Source organism: Balaenoptera ricei, chromosome 1 (genome assembly GCF_028023285.1).
Source record: "Balaenoptera ricei isolate mBalRic1 chromosome 1, mBalRic1.hap2, whole genome shotgun sequence".
NCBI lineage: Eukaryota > Metazoa > Chordata > Mammalia > Artiodactyla > Balaenopteridae > Balaenoptera > Balaenoptera ricei.
In genome coordinates, this window is record NC_082639.1 from 142,956,994 (window position 1) to 142,980,284 (window position 23,291).

At 39.1% G+C, this 23,291-nt stretch overlaps 1 protein-coding gene and 1 pseudogene across 2 annotated transcripts in view; one reads left to right on the plus strand and one right to left on the minus strand.

Annotated features, from left to right (window-relative positions):
- The window catches only part of ACBD6 (acyl-CoA binding domain containing 6), a 227,929-nt gene that overhangs the window by 90,146 nt on the left and 114,492 nt on the right, over positions 1-23,291 (minus strand). The gene's annotated exons all lie outside the window — the stretch shown is intronic.
- On the plus strand, positions 21,964-22,818 carry LOC132353019 (ferritin light chain-like; annotated as a pseudogene).

Below are 23,291 nucleotides of genomic sequence, written 5' to 3' on the forward strand. Positions count from 1 at the left end.
AAGGAGGTAAAGTTAAGTGAGGTCATAAGTGTGGGGCCTTGATCTGATAGGACTTGTGTCCTATAAAAGGAAGAGACATCAGAGATCTCTCTCCACGAAGGCACTGATAGAAAGGTCATGTGAGCCAGCTAGAAGGGTGGGATAGGGAGGGTGGGAGGGAGGGAGATGCAAGAGGGAAGAGATATGGGGATATATGTATATGTATAACTGATTCATTTTGTTATAAAGCAGAAACTAACACACCATTGTAAAGCAATTATACTCCAATAAAAATGTTAAAAAAAATTGTTAAAATATATTGGGGAAAAAAAAAAAAAAGAAAGGTCATGTGAGGATACAGTGAAAAGGCAGCTGTCTGTAAGGCACTACAAAGGTCTCACCAGGAATTAACCCTGCCAGTACCTTGATCTTGGACTTGAAGCCCTCAGAGCTGTGAGAAAATGGCTGTTGTTTAAGTCACCCAGTCTGTGGTATTTTGTTATGGAAGCCCAAGAAGACTAACACAGAGATAGGGTAAAAGTAAAAGAACAGAAAAAAATATACAAGGCAAACACGAGCCACAGGAAAGCTGATGTGGCTACACAACACTGGACAAAGTACACTTTAAGGCAAGAATGAACAGACTTTAAAATGGCCATTTCTCAATGATAAAAGGGTCAATTCAACAGTAAGAGAAAACAACTTTAAATTTGTATCTAATAACATAGTTCAAGATATATAAAAATGAACAGAACTAAGAGGTAAAACAGATAAATCATAATTGGAGATTTCAACATAATTCTCAGTGAGTGATAAACAAGCAAACAAAAAACCAGTAAGAATTTAGCACACTCGACTAACACTATCAACCAACCTTACCTAAATGATATTTGTATAAGTCTACAGCAAACAATTGCAAAATACAGAGTCTTCCCAAGCAAACATGCAACATTCCCCAAAATATACACTATAATGGGCCAAAAAGCAAGTGTTAATTTCAAAATACTGAAAACTCTCAAGCCTGTTCTCTTATAATAATAGAATCAAACTAGAAATGAATATAAAGAGATAACTATAAAATCCCCAAATGTGGGGCAATTAAACACACATCTGGATAACCCGTGATTCAAAGAAAGAAACTGCAGCAGAAATTTAAAAATATTTTGACTAGAGGATAATAACAATACGTAAAAATTTACTAAATGCATTTAAAGTAATACATATAGAGAAATGTATACTTCTAAGTACACCTATCAGAACAGTTGAACAATGATCTAAGCTTCCATGTCAAGAAGTCAGAAAAAGAACAGCAAATTAAGTCCAAAAATAGTAGAAGGAAAGAATAAGGAGCAAAAATCAATGACAGACACCAAATGTAAAATGAAAACAATCAACAAAGCTAAAAGCTCATTCTCTGAAAGGATTAAAGTTGATAAACCCTTAGCAAGAATAATCAGTAAAAAAATAGGTTACCAGTATCAGAAAATTTTTAAAAAGAGATATCACTATACACCCTAAAGATACTACAATGATAGCAAAATGATATTATGAATAACATCAGGTCAATCTTTTATAACTTAAGATGAAATGGACAAATTCCATCAAAAACCCGACTTATTAAAACTGACATATGTCAGTATACATACATACATATATATATATATATATATATATATATATATAAAAAAAGTCTTTTCCCTGGAGTGTAGGCCTTTGCTATCGAGAATGCTCTAGGTGTATTTCAACATGGTTATTCCCCCCTCCTCCTGCCAGAAACAAGGTTTTTTCCTCAGATCTTCACTGTGAGAACCTGAAGGAGGGCTCCTGAAAGTAAAACTCATGAAAGAGTGTAGGGCACACCTAAGACTGAACCCCCAAGGAGTTACTCCCTCTCAAGCCAGTCCACACTCAGCCTCCAGCAATTCATCAATTACCACTTGTGTTCCTATCAGTTTATGGTTCCAATGGGTTCTGCTCCAGGTGATCTGAGCTGTGATTATTTGTGTTTGTCAGCCTCTTCAGGTATCAGGGTGGCAGTTATCTGATGTAGTCATTACTTTTCAGTTTGTTCAACTATTGTTGTAAAGACAGAATAATAATTTCTGTTCTTTACACGTTGAAGCTGAAACGAGAAGTCCCTTCCTCCATCTTTTATAATGTTACTGTCTTAAATATTTCCTGTACATACATTGAGCACTACATCAGATGATGTTAACATTTTTGATTCAATGGTCAAATGCAATTTCTAAAAAAAACTCATGTTTACCCCTATTTTTTACCCATTCCGTTGTTGTTTCTCTTTGTTGTTTATGTTCCAAGTTTCCTTCTATTATCATTTCCTCTTTATTTAAAGAACTTCCATTTAGCCATTTTTTAAGAGTAGGTCTGCTGGTGACAAATTCTCTTAGTTTTCCTTCATTTGAGAATGCCTTTATTTTACCTTTATTCCTGAAGGATATTTTAACTGGTTATAGAATTATGAGTTGAGAGCTTTTCTTTCAGCACTTGAAGAATGTGGTGACACTTCCTCTGGCCTCCACGAAAAATCATTTGAATCACTGTTCCCCTATAGATATAATGTATTCTTTCCTACTAGCTGTTTTCAATGTTTTCTTCTCTTTAATTTTCTAAAGTTTGACTTTGAAGTATTTTGGCATAGAGTTTTTCAGGTTTATCTGTTCAGGGTTTGCTCAGCTTCTTGAATCTGTAACATCTTTCATCAGACTGGGAAGTTTTCAGCCATTATTTCTTTGAATATTTTTCAGCTTCACACTCTTCTCCTTCTGGGACTCCAATGATGAGAAAGTTAGATTTTTTTGTAATTATCCCACAGGTCCTGGAGATGCTGCTGATTTCTTTTCCATCTACTTTCTCTGTTTTTCAAATCAGGTAATGTCTGTTGATCTGTCTTCCAGTTCACTGATCCTTTTCTTTGTCGTCTCCATTCTGGTATTTAGCTCACTCAGCAAATTTTTATTTCAGTCATTGTATAACATCTTCAGTTCTACAATTTCCATTTAGTTCTTTTTTTATCTTCTATTCCTTCGCTGAGATTTCCTAATTTTTTTTTCATTTCATTTGTTTCAAGAATGTTCATAACTGCTCACTGAAACATTTTTATGATTAAACAACTGTCAGATAATTTTAACATCTGAGTCACCTTAGTGTTGGGTGTGTGTTGGTTGCCTTTTCTCATTCAAGTTGTGATTTTCCTGGTTCTTTGTATGATGAATAATTTTCAATTTGAGTATGCTATGAGAATCTGGATCCTATTTAAATCTATTTTATTTTAGCAGGCAATCTCCTTATATAAGTTTCTCATGCATGTCCTGTCCTAGTTTTATGACTTGTAGGTCCAATGACAATTTAGTTTTCAGAGTCCTTAAAGTGAGATTCTGGTCTGCTTTGTTTTCGTGCTACCTAGAGGTCCATGTGAAAACCTGGGCAGTATTCCACACTGTGGTTCAGTTTTCAAACCTCTTGTTGTGTTAATTCCAGTCAGTTTAATGTGTGAGTCACTTTGGGATCTTCCTAGGACTCCATACACAAGTTTAAAGAACCCCATTCTCCAGCTTCCTCTTCTCTGAAATACCGCCACCCCCACAGCACCACTTTCTATTTGGAAAGGGGGGTAAGTACCATTTTACTGCTGCTTTTATTTCTAGAGTGGGGGGGGGTAGTTGTCCAACTTTACCACTTGGCTTCCACTGATACCACCCTTGTGGGAGAAGGGAGCACTGCCTGCTACTTTTGTGCAGGAGGTGCAAGTCCAGGGTTCCTGCTCAGCCTCTGTTAATACCACCCTGGTGAGGAAGGAGAGCATTGTCTGCTACCAGCCAGGGGATGTCTAGGCTTCCCTCTTGACCTCCAAACATTACAAAGGGTGGCACATGTCTTTCTGCATGGTGTTTGGCTGGGGCAGGGTGGGTACTATTGAAAAGTTCCATTCTGCTAGACTGCCTCTTTCCCTGTCCTTTGGTGAGAGAAAACAGGTTTTTCTTTTCTGTACCTGTTGGCATTTCTGGGATGTGGGTTTCTCGAGAGCCCAGTTCAGGATACATGGGAAGCAAAAAGAAAACTCAAGAGAAGTCACTGCAGTGTCATTCCTCAATTCTCTAAGTCCCCAATCTGCCCTCTTCCAACCTTTCACAGTTGGGTTTTTACCTGTACTTAGGAGGAAGAATAGGGAGAAATGAGTCTTGCCTGGAACTGAAGACCCCTTACCTAAGATTTAAAGGAATGGCTAATAATAATCCTAAACACATTCTTTTAGATAATAAAGAAGGAATATTTCCCTTCTAGTTTTATGAGGCTAGTATAACTGATAGCAAAACTTGATAGGAACACTACAACAAAAGAAAATTACAGGTCAATCAGTATTCCTTATGGTTACAGATGCAAAAACTCTAAATAAGATATTACCAAACTGAATCCAGCAAGTGAGATTTATTATAAGAAAGCAAGGCTAGTTTAACGATTAAAAATGGATCACTTCCCTGGTAGCGCAGTTGTTAAGAATCCGCCTGCCAATGCAGGGGACACAGGTTTGAGCCCTGGTCCGGGAAGGTCCTACATGCCGCGGAGCAACCAAGCTCATGCACCACAACTACTGAGCCTGAGCTCTACAGCCCATGAGCCACAACTACGGAGCCCACGTGCCACAACTGCTGGAGCCCACAACAAGAGAAGCCACTGCAATGAGAAGCCCACGGACCACAAAGAAGAGTATCCTCTGCTCGCTGCAAGTAGAGAAAGCCTACGCACAGCAACAAAGACCCAATGCAGCAATAAATAAATAAATAAATAAATAAATAAATAAAAATAAATTCATTTATTTTAAAAAATGGATCAATCCCAACATCATTCTTAATGGTGAAAGACTGAATACTTTCCCTATAAGATAAGGAACAAGACAAGAATGTCTGCTTTTGCTACTTCTATGCAACATTTTATTGAAGGTTTTAGATAAGGCAAGTAAGCCAGAAAATGAAATAAAAGGCATTCAGATATCTTTATTTGTAGATGACATAATCATGTATATAGAACACCACCCGCCCCACAACCTATTAGAACTGTGAGTTCAACAAGAATGCAGGATACAAGATCAATACAAAAAAAATCAATTGTATTTCCATACACTAACAATTAACAATCAGAAAAGAAATTAAGAAAACAATTCTATTTACAACAGCAGTAAAAAGAATAAAATACTTAGGAATAAATTTAACAAAAGAAGTGTAAGACTTGTGCACTAAAAACTACAAAGCACTGAAAGAAATTAAATAAGATCTAAATGAATGGGGAGACATTTCATGTTCATGAATTAGAAGACTTAAAATCTTAAAATGGCCCTACTCTCCAAATTGATCTACAGATTCAATGTAATCCCCATCAAAATCTCAGCTGCCTTTTTTTTTGTGTGGAAATGAACAAGTTGATTGTAAAATTCAAATAGAAATTCAAGGGACTCAGAATAGCCAAAACAATCTTGGAAAAAAAAAAAAAGAACAAAGCTGGAGAACTCACACATCTCAGTTTCAAAACTTACTACAAAGCTATAGTAATCAAGACAGTGTGGTACAGGCTTAAGGGTAGAGATATCAATCAATGGAACAGAACTTAAAATCTGGAAATAAACCCTCACAATTTATGGTCAACTGATTTTTGACAAGGGTACTACAACAATTCAATGGGGGAAAGAATAGTCTTTTCAATAAATGATGCTGAAACAACTGGATATCCGTACTTAAAAGAATGAAGTCAGACTCCTATCTCACATCATACACAATTAATTCAAAATGAATCAAAGACCTAAACATAAGAGATAATACTATAAAGCTATCAGAAGAAAAAGGCTTAATCACTATGATCTCTGATTAGACAATAGTTTCTTAGCAACAACACCAAAAACACAAACAACAAAATTAAAAAATAGATAAATTAGGTTTTATCAAAATTAAAAATTTTTGTGCTTCAAAGGACACTATCAAGCAAGTGAAAAGACAATCCACTGAATGGAAGAAAATATTTATAAATCGTGTATATATATGTGTGTGTATATACACACACACACACACACTTTTTTTTTTTGCCACACCACATGGCACACAGGGATCCTAGTTCCCCTACCAGGGATCAAACCCCTGCCCCCTACAATGGAAGCGCAGAGTCCTAACCAATGGACCACCAGGGAACTCCCTATAAATCATATATTTTGTAAGGGACTTACACTCAAAATATGTAACTCTTACAACTCAATAATAAAGAGACAATTCAGTTTTTAAAATAGGCATAGGCACTGTTAGTAACTGTTTGCTCTAGTTGTTCAAGGTACAGAGAGACCCTTAAGGAATTAGATGAATCCATGAAATTACCCTAGTCCCTGTTCTTTGAAGGGGGGTGGGGGGTGTCTCTCCTAATGGTGGGTAGGGAATTTAGGGAGGTTTTTTTAAAATGCCAAAAGCAAAATAAAAGGTCTGATTCAGGTACTGTCTTCATTCATCCCACTACTAATACCATCACCTAAGCAAAGCCTCCAACCTACTCCCTTGTATTCACACCTTTTAGGCAACTGTTGTGACATATTTTCCCTGAGGTCACCAATGGTAGTCCTCAAAGCTGATTTCACCCAGGTAAATATCTCAGACAGATGAGAGGATGGTAACATGAGTCACAAATGATGATTTACCTTAAAAGGCTGGCCCTGAGTCCATTACATCCCTCAACAGATTCTGCTTCTAAAGAACCTTACTGTGCTTCCCACGTCTTTTTTTTCCCCACCCAATTAAAAATAAAATAGGCACAGGATCTGAATAGACATCTACCTAAAGAACATATAAAGGGACTTCCCTGGTGGCACAGTGGTTAAGAATCCGCCTGCCAATGCAGGGGACATGGGTTCGAGCCCTGGTCTGGGAAGATCCCACATGCCGCGGAGCAGCTAAGCCCGTGCACCACAACTGCTGAGTCTACGCTCTAGAGCCCGCGAGCCACAACTACTGAGCCCACGTGCCACAACTACTGAGCCCATGCGCCACAGAAGCCTGCATGCTCTAGGGCCCGAGTGCTGCAACTACTGAGCCCACGTGCTGCAACTACTGAAGCCCGTGCTCTGCAACAAGAGAAGCCACTGCAATGAGAAGCCTGTGCACCACAACAAAGAGTAGCCCCCGCTTGCCGCAACTAGAGAAAGCCTGTGCGCAGCAATGAAGACCCAATGCAGGCAAAAATCAATCAATCAATGAATCAATCTATAAATGTATAAATAAATAAATAATCATGAATCATACACTATTAAAAAAAAGAACATATAAAAATGGTCAGTAAGCACATGAAAAGATGCTCAACATCATTAACCACAGGGGAAATGAAATTCAAAACCACAATGAGATATGCTAGGATGGGTGTAATAAAAAAGACTGATAATAACAAATGTTGACAAGGACGTTGAGAAACTGGAACTCTCATACATTGCTGGTGGGAATGTAAAATGGGGAAGCCTCTTTGAAAAACCATAGCAGTTCCCCAAAAGGTTAAACACAGTTGTCTTACCACCCAGCAATTCTGCTTCTAAGTATATATACAAGAGGAATGGAAATATATGTGTATATGTCCATGTTCAAGAATGTTCACGGGCACTTTATTCATAGTAGCTTAAAACTGAAGGGAAAAAAAAAGTCCCTAAAAATTAAATATCCGTCAACAGGAGAATGGATATATTGTGGTATATGCATGCAATGAAATGTTACACAGCAATACAAATAAAGGAACAAATGAAATACGTAACAACGTGGATGACTCTCACAACTGTTTTATTGAGCATAATAAGCCTGATCCAAAAGAATATTATTATAATATTCTAAATATCTGAATTTCAAGAAGAAACAGAACTAACTGATGATGATGGAAGTCAGAATAATAGTTACCTCAGAGCAGGGGTGGAAGGATTGATAGTGACAGGAAGTAGCTTATGGAAACAAACCTACAAGGGGTTCTGGAAATATTCTAATTTGATATAGATGGCAGTTGCACAGATACACACACACATATATATAATGCATTGGGTTGTATACTTAATTTTTTGTACTATATGTACCTCACTGAATGTATTTTTTATCTCAGTATTTTAGATAATTAAGAAAAACTACTCTGTGTGCAATAATGTATCAACTATCTTTAAAGTATGTTATACACATGTAAGCAGAAAAAATAAAGATGAGAAGGAAATGTACTCAAATTTTACAGAGGAGAGGATAAGGGCTTGGGCTTTGGAATCAGAACATGTTCAAGTCTAAACTCTGTCACTTACTAGCTCTATGCCTTCTGTTTCTTTATCACGAAAATGCAGATAATAACATACCTACATTATCGGATTAATGTGATGACTATACATAAGATGCTTGGTACACGGCAAATACTAAAAAACTGTTTTATATCCTACCCCCCCCAACACACACACAATAGAATTACAGATGGTTTTATTTACTGCTTTATATACTTTTCTCTTGCCGCCCGCCCCCCACCCATGATAGAGAACTCTGAATTCAAATCTAGGGAGTTTGGAATTCATCCTATAAGCAGGGCAGTCATTAAAGAGTTTTGAACAGGGCTTCTCTGGTGGCGCAGTGGTTGAGAGTCTGCCTGCCAATGCAGGGGACATGGGTTCACGCCCTGGTCTGGGAAGATCCCACATGCCGCGGAGCAACTAAGCCCGTGCACCACAACTACTGAGCCTGCGCGTCTGGAGCCTGTGCTCCGCAACAAGAGAGGCCGCGATAGTGAGAGGCCCGCGCACCGCGATGAAGAGTGGCCCCGCTTGCCGCAACTAGAGAAAGCCCTCGCACAGAAGTGAAGACCCAACACAGCCATAAATGAATAAATAAATAAATTTATTAAAAAAAAAAAAAAAGAGTTTTGAACAGGTCAGTGACATAATAAACAGCAGTCTTGGGAAGGCTCTACTGGCAGCAATATGCTTGGTGAACTTGGGGAAGGGTAGACGCAGCCAAAGAACAGCAGGCTGGCCCTGAGGTACAGGGGCTGCTGTCATCATTTTAAGCCCCACAACACCCTGGAGAAATCTAGAATTCTCATTATCCCCATTCTTTTTTTAAAAAATATATATTTCCTACTTATTTCATAAAACTATATCTGCATATAGAATTTCTTCTTTTCAGATTCTTTCATTTCACAAGTATTCTTTACTAAAACTGAGATATAACTGACATATAACATCATATTCGTTTCAGGTATACAACACAATGATTCGATATCTGTATATATTACAAAATGATCACTGCAATAAATCTAGTTAAATCTCATGTTTTTTGAAATTTTCTATAACACACAGTCATGAAGGTATTCAGTGAGAGGGTATGCTGCTCTGTGCCATTATATAAACCGTAAGTTTATGTAATTTATAAATCACAAAGTCCTTAAACATTTCAGTAACACTCAAAATATTCTTTCGAAGTGCTTAACACCCAGGACACAGTGTAGACATCCAACACCACAGATGCTCCCACTTCTCCCCCAACCTCGCTTATTTCCTTAACACTACTTTACAATAAATCTGAGAAGTCTAGCAATAAATCTAGCATTCGGATACTTTTAAACATGCTTTTAGAGTGGTTTTAATCATTCTCCAGGACTTAAAGATTAAACTTACTCAAGAGGTCTGGCGGGGGTGGGGGTGGGGTGTGTATTTAACCCATATCCTAATCTCAAATGTAGTTAAGGACCTAACTTCCAGAGCTGAACTAAAAATCAATACCAAGCAGTGGAAAAGACAAAACTGTGTCCATAATACTGCCAGATAACAAATGAAATCTATAAAGGATCTTTCTCAGAAATAAAATTAAAAGATCCAATTCCATCAGAGTCACAGAATGCAGAAACTGCAGTGCAATAAAAGTATATATGAGATATACTGAAAGGTAAAAATGACAGGAAAACACAGAGTAGACGTTGACATATCTTTAATTACTACTCCGTTTCAGGCTAATGGTAAAAATTAGTCTTCAGATACTTGATAACATCAGCCTGTCTCTGCTGGGTTAGTACCAAGATCTGTGGCCAAGCAAATACTTCTAATAAAATTGATTTTCCTTTTTGGCAACCAATAGGCCAGTCAATAATAATGTTGTTTCAGAAAGACTGAGTCATGAGGGAGATGAACATTTCCTTCCATTTATTATGTTTGTATTGTTTATATTTGAAAAGACTTTTCAATAAGGAAACCTAAGAAGAAATTACAAGGGGAAAGCTATTCTGAGAGTTAATCTCCAAAAGCCCTCTAATTTGGAAGCATGTTAGCAACCCAAACTGACAAAGCCAAAAGCATTCCCTTAACTGAAGCTAGATCATATGGATTAGGATTGTCAATAATAAAGGAAAACCAAGGCTAGGGGCAACACAGAGTGGTCATATGAAAACAAAGAGGGCAAGGAAAACACTGGCCAGGCATATAGTCCCAACTGATCCATCCTAAAAACCTACGTGGAACTTTTACTTTGCATTAAAGTTTAGTGTTAGGTAAACAGCATTCTATAAAGCCACATACAGCAGTTTTTGTATTGTTTGTCTTATAACACTCAAACAAATAGAATACACGAAACCCACAGGCAAAAACTTCAGGCTGAGCCTAAACTGGTGACACTTCGCTCCAAAATACTACCCCCGACAATGCAAACTAAATAAAAGTCATGAGTGCACCAATAAGTTTTTGTTTGTTTTTTTAACTTAGTGTTGGTGGTGACTGGGGGAAGTGAGGGTTGGAAAGATGATTTCAAAGTTCACAAAGAAAAATAAACAAGCAAAAATAACAGAGAATATTCTGAATAAGTAATTAAATAATCTATCCTGCCAGGTATTAAAACATATTTTGAAGCTACAATACTTACAACAGCATAGCACAAGTACATGAACTGAAAAACAGAGCAATAGAATAGAACAGCCCAGAAATGCAGTGAAATATGTAGATGAAGTGAGACTATAAAAAGAAGACACTTCAAATCAGTAGAGAAAAGATTATTCAATAAACATTATTGGAACAACTAGCTAATCATCTACACAAAAGCAAAGCTGGCAACATCTGGACAAAAATAAAATTCCTATTGCATACATGTGACACAAATTAATTCTAGATGGATCACAGAAACCATGAAATGATGAAAGTACTAGAAGAAAAGTTTTAATAATAATTATATCACAAAGAAAGTGCTAATGTTCCTTAAAGCTTCAAAGTTCTGAAACAAGGATAGGAGACAGAATTTTTTAAAGTTAGTCTTTTGTATTTTTTGAGGTTTTTTTCCTTTGTATATATACAAACCACTAAAAAAAAAAAATCAGTGAAATATATATGGCCTAAGGTTATGAGTTTGACCTATGACTCGAAGCTAGGGAACTGGCCCAAGAAGAATGCACACATGTCTAACGGGGAAAGAAGTATTTATTCTAATAAAATAACAAGGATACCCAAAAGGTTCTGGTAAATGCTTTGGTCTTTTCTGGTTCTCATGATGTATTTTTCTAACATTTTGTCAACTTCTTTATAAGCTGATATTCCTTTGTTCAGTCTTTACTGAGCACTGACTATATGTCAGACATACGAGGCACTGGTCATACAACCATACTCTGGTACCTGTATATGGTGGTGCTGAGGACAGACATGTAAACAATGAATTACAATACAAGGTGACTGCACTGTGGTAGCTCTTTGATGAGCTTAAGAACAGGGAGCTATATAAGTGGGAGTGTCTATCTGGTCAGAGTGAAGGAAGGCTTCCTGGAGGAAATGATGTGTAAACTGAGGCCTAGGAGGGAGAGCGAAGGAGACAGAAAACAGTATCCAAGAAGGCCAACAGGAGGACCTTCAAGACAGCGGAGGAGTTAGATGTGGAGAGATCACCTTCCTCCCCACAAATACATCAAAAATACATCTACATATGGAACAACTCCTACAGAACACCTACTGAACGCTGGCAGGATACCTAAGACTTCCCAATAGGCAAGAACTCCCCACGTACCTGGGTAGGGCAAAAGAAAAAAGAAAATACAGAGACAAAAGAATAGGGACGGGACCTGCACCTCTGGGAGGGAGCTGTGAAGGAGGAAATGCTTCCACATACTAGGAAGCTCCTTCACTGGTGGAGACATGGGGTGGGTGGGGGGGAAGCTTCGGAGCCACAGAGGGGAGCGCAGCAAGAGGGGTACAGAGGGCAAAGCGGAGAGATTCCCACACAGAGGATCGGTGCCGACCAGCACTCTCCATCCTGAGAAGCTTGTTTGCTTCACCCACTGGGGTGGGTGGGGGCTGGGGGCTGAGGCTCGGGCTTCAGAGGTCAGATCCCAGGGTGAGGACTGGGGTTGGCTGCGTGAACACAGCCTGAAAGGGGCTGATTCACCACAGATAGCTGAGAGGGAGTTCGGGAAAAAACTCTGGATCTAAGAGGCAAGAGACCATTGTTTCGGGGTGCACAAGGAGAGGGGATTCAGAGCACTGCCTAAATGAGCTTCAGAGACAGGCGTGAGCTGTGGCTATCAGCGTGGACACCAGAGATGGGCATGAAATGCTAAGCCTGCTGCTGCAGCCACCAAAGAGCCTGTGTGCAAGCACAGGTCACTATCCACACCTCCCCGCCTGGGAACTGTGCATCCCGTCACTGCCAGGGTCCCGTGATCCAGGGACAACTTCCCCAGGAGAACACACGGCACAACTCAGGCTGTGGCAATGTCACATCGGCCTCCGCCGCTGCAGGCTCACCCTGTATTCTGTACCCCTCCCTCACCCCGGCCTGAGTGAGCCAGAGCCCCCTAATCAGCTTCTCCTTTAACCCCCTCCTGTCTGGGTGAAGTACAGACGCCCTCAGGCGACCTACACGCAGAGGCAGGGCCAAATCCACAGCTGAACCCCAGGAGCTGTGCGAAGAAAGAAGAGAAAGGGAAATCTCTCCCAGCAGCCTCAGGAGCAGCAGATAAAATCTCCACAATCAACTTGATCTCCCTGCATCTGTGGAATACTTAAATAGACAATGATCATCCCAAAATTGAGGAAGTGGACTTCGGGAGCAACTGTAGACTTGGGGTTTGCTGTATGAGACTGACTACTTTCTGATTTATATGTTTATCTTAGTTTAGTTTTTAGTGCTTGTTATCATTGGTGGATTTGTTTATTGGTTTGGTTGCTCTCTTTTTTTTAATTACTTTTTTTTTAATTTTAATAATTAAAAAATTTTTTTTTATTTTAATAACTTTATTTTATTTTATTGTTTTTTTCTCCCTTTTCTTCTGAGCCATGTGTCTGACATGGTCTTAGTGCTCCAGCTGGGTGTCAGGCCTGAGCCTCGGAAGTGGGAGAGCCAAGTTCAGGACACTGGACCACCAGAGACCTCCTGGTCCCATGTAATATCAATTGGCGAGAGCTGTCCCAGAGATCTCCGTCTCAACGCTAAGACCCAGCTCCACTCAACGACCAGCAAGCTCCAGTGCTGGACACCCCATGCCAAACAACTAGCAAGACAGGAACACAACCCCATACATTAGCAGAGAGGCTGCCTAAAATCACAGTAAGTTCACAGACACCCCAAAACACACCACCGGACTCAGTCCTGCCCACCAGAAAGACAAGATCCAGCCTCATCCACCAGAACACGGGCACTAGTCCCCTCCACCAGGAAGCCTACACAACCCACTGAACCAACCTTACCTACTGGGGGCGGACACCAAAAACAACAGGAACTACGAACCTGCAGCCTGCGAAAAGGAGACCCCAAACACAGTAAGTTAAGCAAAACGGGAAGACAGAGAAATATACAGGAGATGAAGGAGCAAGGTAAAAACCCACCAGACCTAACAAATGAAGAGGAAACAGGCAGCCTACCTGAAAAAGAATTCAGAGTAATGATAGTAAACATAATCCAAAATCTTGGAAATAGAATGGAGAAAATACAAGAAACGTTTAACAAGGACCTAGAAGAACTAAAGAGCAAACAAACAGAGATGAACAACACAATAAATGAAATTAAAAATTCTCTAGAAGGAATCAATAGCAGAATAACTGAGGCAGAATAATGGATAAGTGACCTGGAAGATAAAATAGTAGAAATAACTACCACAGAGCAGAATAAAGAAAAAAGAATGAAAAGAATTGAGGACAGTCTCAGATACCTCTGGGACAACATTAAACGCACCAACATTCGAATTATACGGGTCCCAGAAAAAAAAGAGACAAAGAAAGGGACTGAGAAAAGATATGAAGAGATTATAGTTGAAAACTTCCCTAATATAGGAAAGGAAATAGTCAATCAAGTTGAGGAAGCACAGAGAGTCCCATACAGGATAAATCCAAGGAGAAACACGCCAAGACACATATTAATCAAACTATTAAAAATTAAATACAAAGAAAAAATATTAAAAGCAACAACGGAAAAGCAACAAGTAACGTACAAAGGAATCCTCATAAGGTTAACAGCTGATCTTTCAGCAGAAACTCTGCAAGCCAGAAAGGAGTGGCATGACATATTTAAAGTGATGAAAGGGAAAAACCTACAACCAAGATTACTCTACCCAGCAAGGATCTCATTCAGATTTCATGGAGAAATTAAAACCTTTACAGACATGAAAAAGCTCAGAGAATTCTGCACCACCAAACCAGCTTTACAACAAATGCTAAAGGAACTTCTCTAGGCAGGAAACACAAGAGAAGGAAAGGACCTACAATAACAAACCCAAAACAATTAAGAAAATGGTAATAGGAACATATATATTGATAATTACCTTAAATGTAAATGGATTAAATGCTCCAACCAAAAGACCTAGACAGGCTGAATGGATACAAAAACAAGACCCACATATATGCTGTCTACAAGAGACTCACTTCAACCTAGGGACACATACAGACTGAAAGTGAGGGGATGGAAAAAGATATTCCATGAAAACGGAAATCAAAAGAAAGCTGGAGTAGCAATTCTCATATCAGACAAAATAGACTTTAAAATAAAGACTATTACAGGAGACAAAGAAGGACACTACATAATGATCAAGGGATCAATCCAAGAAAAAAATATAACAGTTGTAAATATTTATGCACCCAACATAGGAGCACCTCAATACATAAGGCAAAAAATGCTAACAGCCATAAAAGGGGAAATGGACAGTAACATAATCATAGTAGGGGACTTTAACACCCCACTTTCACCAATGGACAGATCAACCAAAATGAAAATAAATAAGGAAACACAAGCTTTAAATGACACATTAAACAAGATGGACCTAACTGATATTTATAGGACATTCCATCCAAAACAACAGAATACACTTTCTTCTCAAGTGCTCATGGAACATTCTCCAGGATAGATCATATCTTGGGTCACAAATCAAGCTTTGGTAAATTTAAGAATATTGAAACGTATCAAGTATCTTTTCCGACCACAACGCTATGAGCCTAGATATCAATTACAGAAAAAAAAACTGTTAAAAAAATACAAACACATGGAGGCTAAACAACATGCTACTAAATAACCAAGAGCTCACTGAAGAAATCAAAGAGGAAATCAAAAAATACCTAGAAACAGATGACAATGAAAACACGATGACCCAAAACCTATGGGATGCAGCAAAAGCAGTTCTAAGAGGGAAGTTCACAGCAATACAATCCTACCTCAAGAAACAAGAAAAATCTGAAATAAACAACCTAACCTTACATCTAAAGCAATTAGAGAAAGAAGACCAAAAAATCCCCAAAGTTAGCAGAAGGAACGAAATCATAAAGATCAGATCAGAAATAAATGAAAGAGAAATGAAGGAAATGATAGCAAAGATCAACAAAACTAAAAGCTGGTTCTTTGAGAAGATAAACAAAATTGATAAACCATTAGCCAGATGCATCAAGAGAAAAAGGGAGAAGACAAATCAACAGAATTAGAAATGAAAAAGGAGAAGTAACAACTGACACTGCAGAAATACAAAGGACCATGAGAGATTACTAAAAGCATCTATATGCCAATAAAATAGACAACCTGGAAGAAATGGACATATTCGTAGAAAAGCACAACCTTCCAGGCTGAACCCAGAAGAAACAGAAAATATAAACAGACCAATCACAAGCACTGAAATTGAAACTGTGATTAAAAATCTTCCAACAAACAAAAGCCCAGGACCAGATGGCTTCACAGATGAATTCTATCAAACATTTACAGAAGAGCTAAGACCTATCCTTCTCAAACTCTTCCAAAATATAGCAGAGGGAGGAACACTCCCAAACTCCTTCTACGAGGCCACCATAACGCTGATACCAAAACCAGAAAAAGATGTTCCAAAACAAGAAAACTACACGCCAGTATCACTAATGAACATAGATGCGAAAATCCTCAACAAAATACTAGCAAACAGAATCCAACAGCACATTAAAAGGATCTAATACCATGATCAAGTGGGGTTTATCCCAGGAATGCAAGGATTCTTCAATATATGCAAATCAATCAATGTGATACACCATATTAACAAACTGAAGAAGAAAAACCATATGAGCATCTCAATAGATGCAGAAAAAGCTTTCAAAAAAATTCAACACCCATTTATGATAAAAACTCTCCAAAAGTAGGCATAGAGGGAACTTACCTCAACATAATAAAGGCCATATATGACAAACCCACAGCCAACATTGTCCTCAATGGTGAAAAACTGAAACCATTTCCACTCACATCAGGAACAAGACAAGGCTGCCCACTCTCACCACTATTATTCAACATAGTTTTAGAAGTTTTAGCCACAGAAATCAGAGAAGAAAAAGAAATAAAAGGAATCCAAATATGAAAAGAAGAAGTGAAACTGTCACTGTTTGCAGATGACATAATACTATACATACAGAATCCTAAATATGCTACCAGAAAACTACTAGAGCTAATCAATGAATGTGGTAAAGTAGCAGGATACAAAATTAATGCACAGAAAGCTCTTCCATTCCTATACACTAATGATGAAAAATCTGAAACTGAAATTAAGGAAACACTCCCATTTACCACTGCAACAAAAAGAATAAAATACCTAGGAATAAACCTACCTAAGCAGACAAAAGACCTGTATGCAGAAAACTGTAAGACACTGATGAAAGAAATTAAAGATGATACCAACAGATGGAGAGATATACCATGTTCTTGGATTGGAAGAATCAACATTGTGAAAATGACTCTACTACCCAAAGCAATCTACAGATTCAATGCAATCCCTATCAAACTACCAATGGCATTTTTCACAGAACTAGAACAAAAAATGTTACAATCTGTATTGAAACACGAAAGACCTCAAATAGCCAAAGCAATCTTGAGAAAGAAAAACGGAGCTGGAGGAATCAGGCTCCCTGATTTCAGACTATACTACAAAGCTACAGTAATCAAGACAGTATGGCACTGGCACAAAAACAGAAATATAGATCAATGGAACAGGATAGAAAGCCCAGAGATAAACCCACGCACATATGGTCACCTTATCTTTGATAAAGGAGGCAAGAATATATAATGGAGAAAAGACAGCCTCTTGAATAAGCGGTGCTGGGAAAACTGGATAGCTACATGTAAAAGAATGAAATTAGAACACTCCCTAACACCATACACAAAAATAAACTCAAAATGGATTAAAGACCTAAATGTAAGGCCAGACACTATAAAACTCTTAGAGGAAAACATAGGCAGAACACTCTGTGACATAAATCACAGCAAGATCCTTTTTGACCCACCTCCTAGAGAAATGGAAATAAAAACACAAATAAACAAATGGGACCTAATGAAACTTAAAAGCTTTTGCACAGCAAAGGAAACCATAAACAGGACGAAAAGACAACCCTCAGAATGGGAGAAAATATTTGCAAACGAAGCAACTGACAAAGGATTCATCTCCAAAATATACAAGCAGCTCATGCAGCTCAATATCAATAAAACAAACAACCCAATCCAAAAATGGGCAGAAGACCTAAATAGACATTTCTCCAAAGAAGATATACAGATTGCCAACAAACACATGAAAGGATGCTCAGCATCACTAATTATTAGAGAAATGCAAATCAGAACTACAATGAGGTATCTCCTCACACCAGTGAGAATGGCCATCATCAAAAAATCTACAAACAATAAATGCTGGAGAGGGTGTGGAGTAAAGGGAACCCTCTTGCACTGTTGGTGGGAATGTAAATTGATACAGCCACTATGGAGAACAGTATGGAGGTTCCTTAAAATACTAAAAATAGAACTACCATACGACCCAGCAATCCCACTACTGGGCATATACCTGAGAAAACCACAATTCAAAAAGAGTCATGTACCAAAATGTTCATTGCAGTACTACATACAATAGCCAGGACATGGAAGCAACCTAAGTGTCCACTGACAGTAGAATGGGTAAAGAAGATGTGGCTCATATATACAATGGACTACTACTCAGCCATAAAAAGAAACGAAATTGAGTTATTTGTAGTGAGGTGGATGGACCTAGAGTCTGTCATACAGAATGAAGTAAGTCAGAAAGAGGAAAACAAATACTGTATGCTAACAGATATATATGGAATCTAAAAAGGTTCTGAAGAACCTAGGGGCAGGACAGGAATAAAGACGCAGACGTAGAAAATAGACTTGAGGACACTGGAAGGGGAAGGATAAGCCGGGACGAAGGGAGAGAGTGGCACTGACATATATACACTACGAAATGTAAAATAGATAGCTAGTGGGAAGCAGCCGCATAGCACAGGGAGATCAGGTTGGTGCTTTGTGACCATCTAGAGGGGTGAGATAGGGAGGGTGGGAGGGAGGCTGAAGAGGGAGGGGATATGGGGATATATGTATACATATAGCTGATTCACTTTGTTATACAGCAGAAACTAACACAATAATGTAAAGCAATTACACTCCTATAAAGATGTTCAAAAAAAAAAAAGAAGGCCAACAGGTGAGCAGCATGTCAAGTTCTTCAGAACCAGTGGAACTCAGCATACCATAAGCTAGGAGTGTGCTGAGAAATAAGTGGAGAGGTAAGCAAGGTCCAGATCATGAAGGGTTTTACAGGGAAAATTAAATTTAGATTTTATCTTAGAATAATAAAAGTAAACAAGAGAACATCTGAAAGTTAGCATTTTATTCTTTTTTTCCCCTAATTTATTTATTTTATTTATTTATTTTTGGCTGTGTTGGGTCCTTGTTGCAGTGCGTGGACTTCTCATTGCAGTGGCTTCTCTCGTTGTGGAGCACGGGCTCTAGGCGCACGAGCTTCAGTAGTTGTGGCTCGCGGGCTCTAGAGCACAGGCTCAGTAGTTGAGGTGCACGGGCTCAGTTGCTCTGCGGCATGTGGGATCTTCCCGGACCAGGGCTCGAGCCCGTGTCCCCTGCATTGGTAGGCAGATTCTCAACCTCTGCGCCACCAGGGAGCCCCTGAAAATTAGCATTTTAGAAAGACTCTCTAGATGAAAAGTGGGAAATGTATCGAAGGATGTCAAGATTAGAAGCAGGGATATAGTTGAGAGCTGCTGAAATAATTTAATAAGCTTAAACTAGTGTGCTGGCAATGCTGAAATAGAGAAGTGGACAGATTTGAGGTACACTTAGCAGGCAGAACCTATAGGACTTCAGTGGGTGTGAAAATGAGAGAAGAATCAAGGATGAGTCCTGGAGGACTGGGTGGATGCTGATGCCAATTACGGTGGGGGTGGCGGTGGCTGTTGAGAGATGGTAAGTTCAGTGTTAGACACTGTGCGTTTGAAATGTCTGAGGGGTGTCCAAGAAATATATGTTGCTGCAGCTACTGGCTGAGAGACAGGTTGCAGACAAAGAGGTCTTCTATTTTGTCTGTGAAATAAGGGAAAATGTGAGAATAAGAAAGACTGTAAGACTTGCCAGTCAAAATTAAAGATGGATACCATGATTTATGATAATATCTGGGCTGAGTAATTTTTTTTTCTAGCTTTGCCCAGACCCAGAGTGTAGATGTATAGAAGGCAGGCAACTGTAATCAGAATTAGCGTTTTTCCAGGTGGCTACCACAGTTGAAAAACAAGGAATGGGAATGAAGATGAGGATAATTGCATGAGAGTGGACAAAATGAACTAATATGGGAGAAGGTAGATCAGTCAAGGGACTCGGGATTTCCATAAAGTCAAATAAGAGATTTAGAATGAAATGAATTGGAGAGTATAATTAGAACTGAAAATTTCAGACTTGATGAAAAATTCAGGGTGAGCCCAGGAGGCTAAAGTGGAATGGATGTATATGCCAACAAATATTATGTAAAGGAAAAGCATTTTATATCTATCTTTAGTATAATTTATACTAAATTAAAAAGCAAACTCCTAAATAAGACAAGGATGCCCACTTTCACTACTTTTATTCAACATAGTACTAGAAGGTCTAGTCAGAGCAATTAGGCAAGAAAATGAAATAAGAGGCATCCAAGTTGGAAAGGAAGAAGTAAAATTATCTCTGTTCATAGATAACATATCTTATATGTAGAAAACCCTTAAGATTCCACAAAAAGCTGTTAGAATAAGCAAATTCAGCAAAGTTGCAGGATAAAAAATCAACACACAAAAATCACTTGCATTTCTAAACACTAACAATGAATAATCAAAAAAAGAAATTTAGAAAATAGTTTCATTTACAACAGTGTCAAAGAAGAATAAAATACTCAGGAATAAACTAAACCAAGGAGGCAAACGTACTGTACACTGAAAATTATAAAACAATGCTGAAAGAAATTAGAGACACAAGGAAAGGCCATTCCATGGATTGGAAGACTTACCATTGTTAAGATGACAATACAGGTATCTCTTGCTTTTCAAAAGTCTGCTTTATGCCACTTCACTTTTACTAAAGACCTACATTAGTACCTATTTTTGCTAACCGAAAGAAATCTGAAGACGATTTTTGCTTTTACAAAAAAAGGCGAAAAGCAAAACCAGCGCTTGCCCTTTGTTTTGCCGCTGGCTATTGTAGAGGCAGCGTGCACCCTGAGCACCAAGAGCGGCACCACCTAGCTCCTTCTCCAGGAACTACACTGTGCATCTCAGCACGAAGCCACCATAACTTTTAACTGTGTGAGCATCTGTGCTTTATCTCAGTTTACTCTGTGCATTCGTTCACAAGATGTGTCCTAAGGTAACTGCTTCTTTGCTTTACATCATTTTGGCTTACAAAAGGTTTCGTAGGAATGCTTTACTTTCAGAGAGCAGGGGAAACCTGTACTCCCCAAATCGATCTACAGATTCAATGCAACCTCATCAAAACCCCAATGACTTTTTCGTAGAATTAGAAAAATCCATCCTAAAATTCATATGGAAACTTAAGGGACCCAGAATAGCCAAAACAATCTTGAAAAAGAAAAACAAGTTGGAAGTCTCACACTTCCTGATTTCAAAAATTACTACAAAGCTACAGTAATCAAACCAGTGTAGTAGTGGCATAAAGACAGACATATAGACCGATGGAATAGAATAGAGATCCCAAACTCTTGCATACATGGTCAAGTGATTTTTGACAAGGGGTGTCAGGACCATTCAGTGAAGAAAGGACAGCCTCTCAACAAATGGCGCTGGGAAAACTGAATATCCACATGCAAAAAAATGAAGCTGGACCCTTACGTTACCTTTTACTCAAAATGGGTCAAAAAACAAAGCTAAAATTATAAAGCTCTTAAAGAAAACCTGGGGAAAAGCTTCATGGCATGGCATTTTGCAATAATTTCTTGGATATGACACCAAAAACACAGGCAACAAAAGGAAAAATACATAAGTTGAAATTCATCAAAATTTTAAACTATTGTGCATCAAAGGACACTATTATCAGCAGAGTGAAAGAAAACCCAAAGAATGGGAGAAAATATTTGTAAATCATGCATCTGATAAGGGGTTGATATCCAGACTATATAAAGACTTCTTACAGCTTAACAACAAAAAAACCCCAAACAACCCAATTAAAGAATGGGCAGTCCATTGCGCTCGGCAGTTCCCCGGATCTGTCTCTTGCTTCAACAGTGTTTGGACGGAACAGACCCAGGGTCGCCCTTTTCTCCAGCCTCCGACCACCCTCCAACCTTCGGAGTCAGCCACTCATCTATCCACCCTCCAACCTTCGGAGTCAGCCACTCAGCTGTCCTCGGTCACCGGGACCAGCCAACACCATTTTTTGAGCCGAACTCCTTATTACCGATCAACCATGAGCTCCCGGATTCGTCAGAATTATTCCACCGAGGTGGAGGCCGCCGTCAACCGCCTGGTCAACATGTATCTGCGGGCCTCCTACACCTACCTCTCTCTGGGCTTCTATTTCGACCGCGACGATGTGGCTCTGGAGGGCGTGGGCCACTTTTTCCGCGAATTGGCCGAAGAGAAGCACAAGAGCGCCGAGCATCTCTTGAAAAGGCAAAACAAACGCGGCGGCCGCGCCCTCTTCCAGGACATGCAGAAGCCATCTTAAGATGAGTGGGGTAAAACTCAGGATGCTATGGAAGCCGCCATTAACATGGAGAAGAACCTGAACCAGGCCCTTCTGGATCAGCATGCCCTGGGTTGTGCCCGCGCAGACCCCCACCTCTGCGACTTCCTGGAGAGCCACTTCCTAGATGAGGAGGTGAAACTCATCAAGAAGATGGGTGACCACCTGACCAACCTCCGCAGGCTGGCTGGTCCCCAGGCTGGGCTGGGCGAGTATCTCTTCGAAAGGCTCACCCTCAAGCACGACTAGGAGTCTCCGGAGCCCAGTGGCCTTTGAGGAGCCCCTCTGGTGTTAGGGCTTCTACCTGAAGCCCCTCTCTGCAGCCACTAGGCAGCTTTTTAACCACCCTGGAGCCCTCTACCAAGCCTTGGACCAAATGGAAACAATAAAGCTTTTTGCAGCGGCTAAAAAAAAAAAAAAAAAAAAAAAAAGAATGGGCAAAAGACATGAACAGACATTTCTCCAAAGAAGATATACAAATGGCCAAAATTGATTGTTCAACATTAATAATGTTCAACATCATTAATCATTATGGAAGTGAAATTAAAACCACAATGATACCACTTCACACCCACCAGGATGGCTAATATCAGAAATACAGAAAATAACAAGTGTTGGTAAGGATTTGGAGAAACTGGAACAACTGTGCACTGTTGATGGGAAGGTAGAATCGTGCAGCCACTGTGGAAATGGTATGGTGATTCTTCAAAACATTAAACAAAGAATTACCATATGATCCAGCAATTCCACTTCTGGGTATATACTCAAAAGAAGTGAAAGCAAGGACTCAAACAGACATTTGTTACCCATATTCATAGAAGTATTAATCACAACAGCCAAAAGATG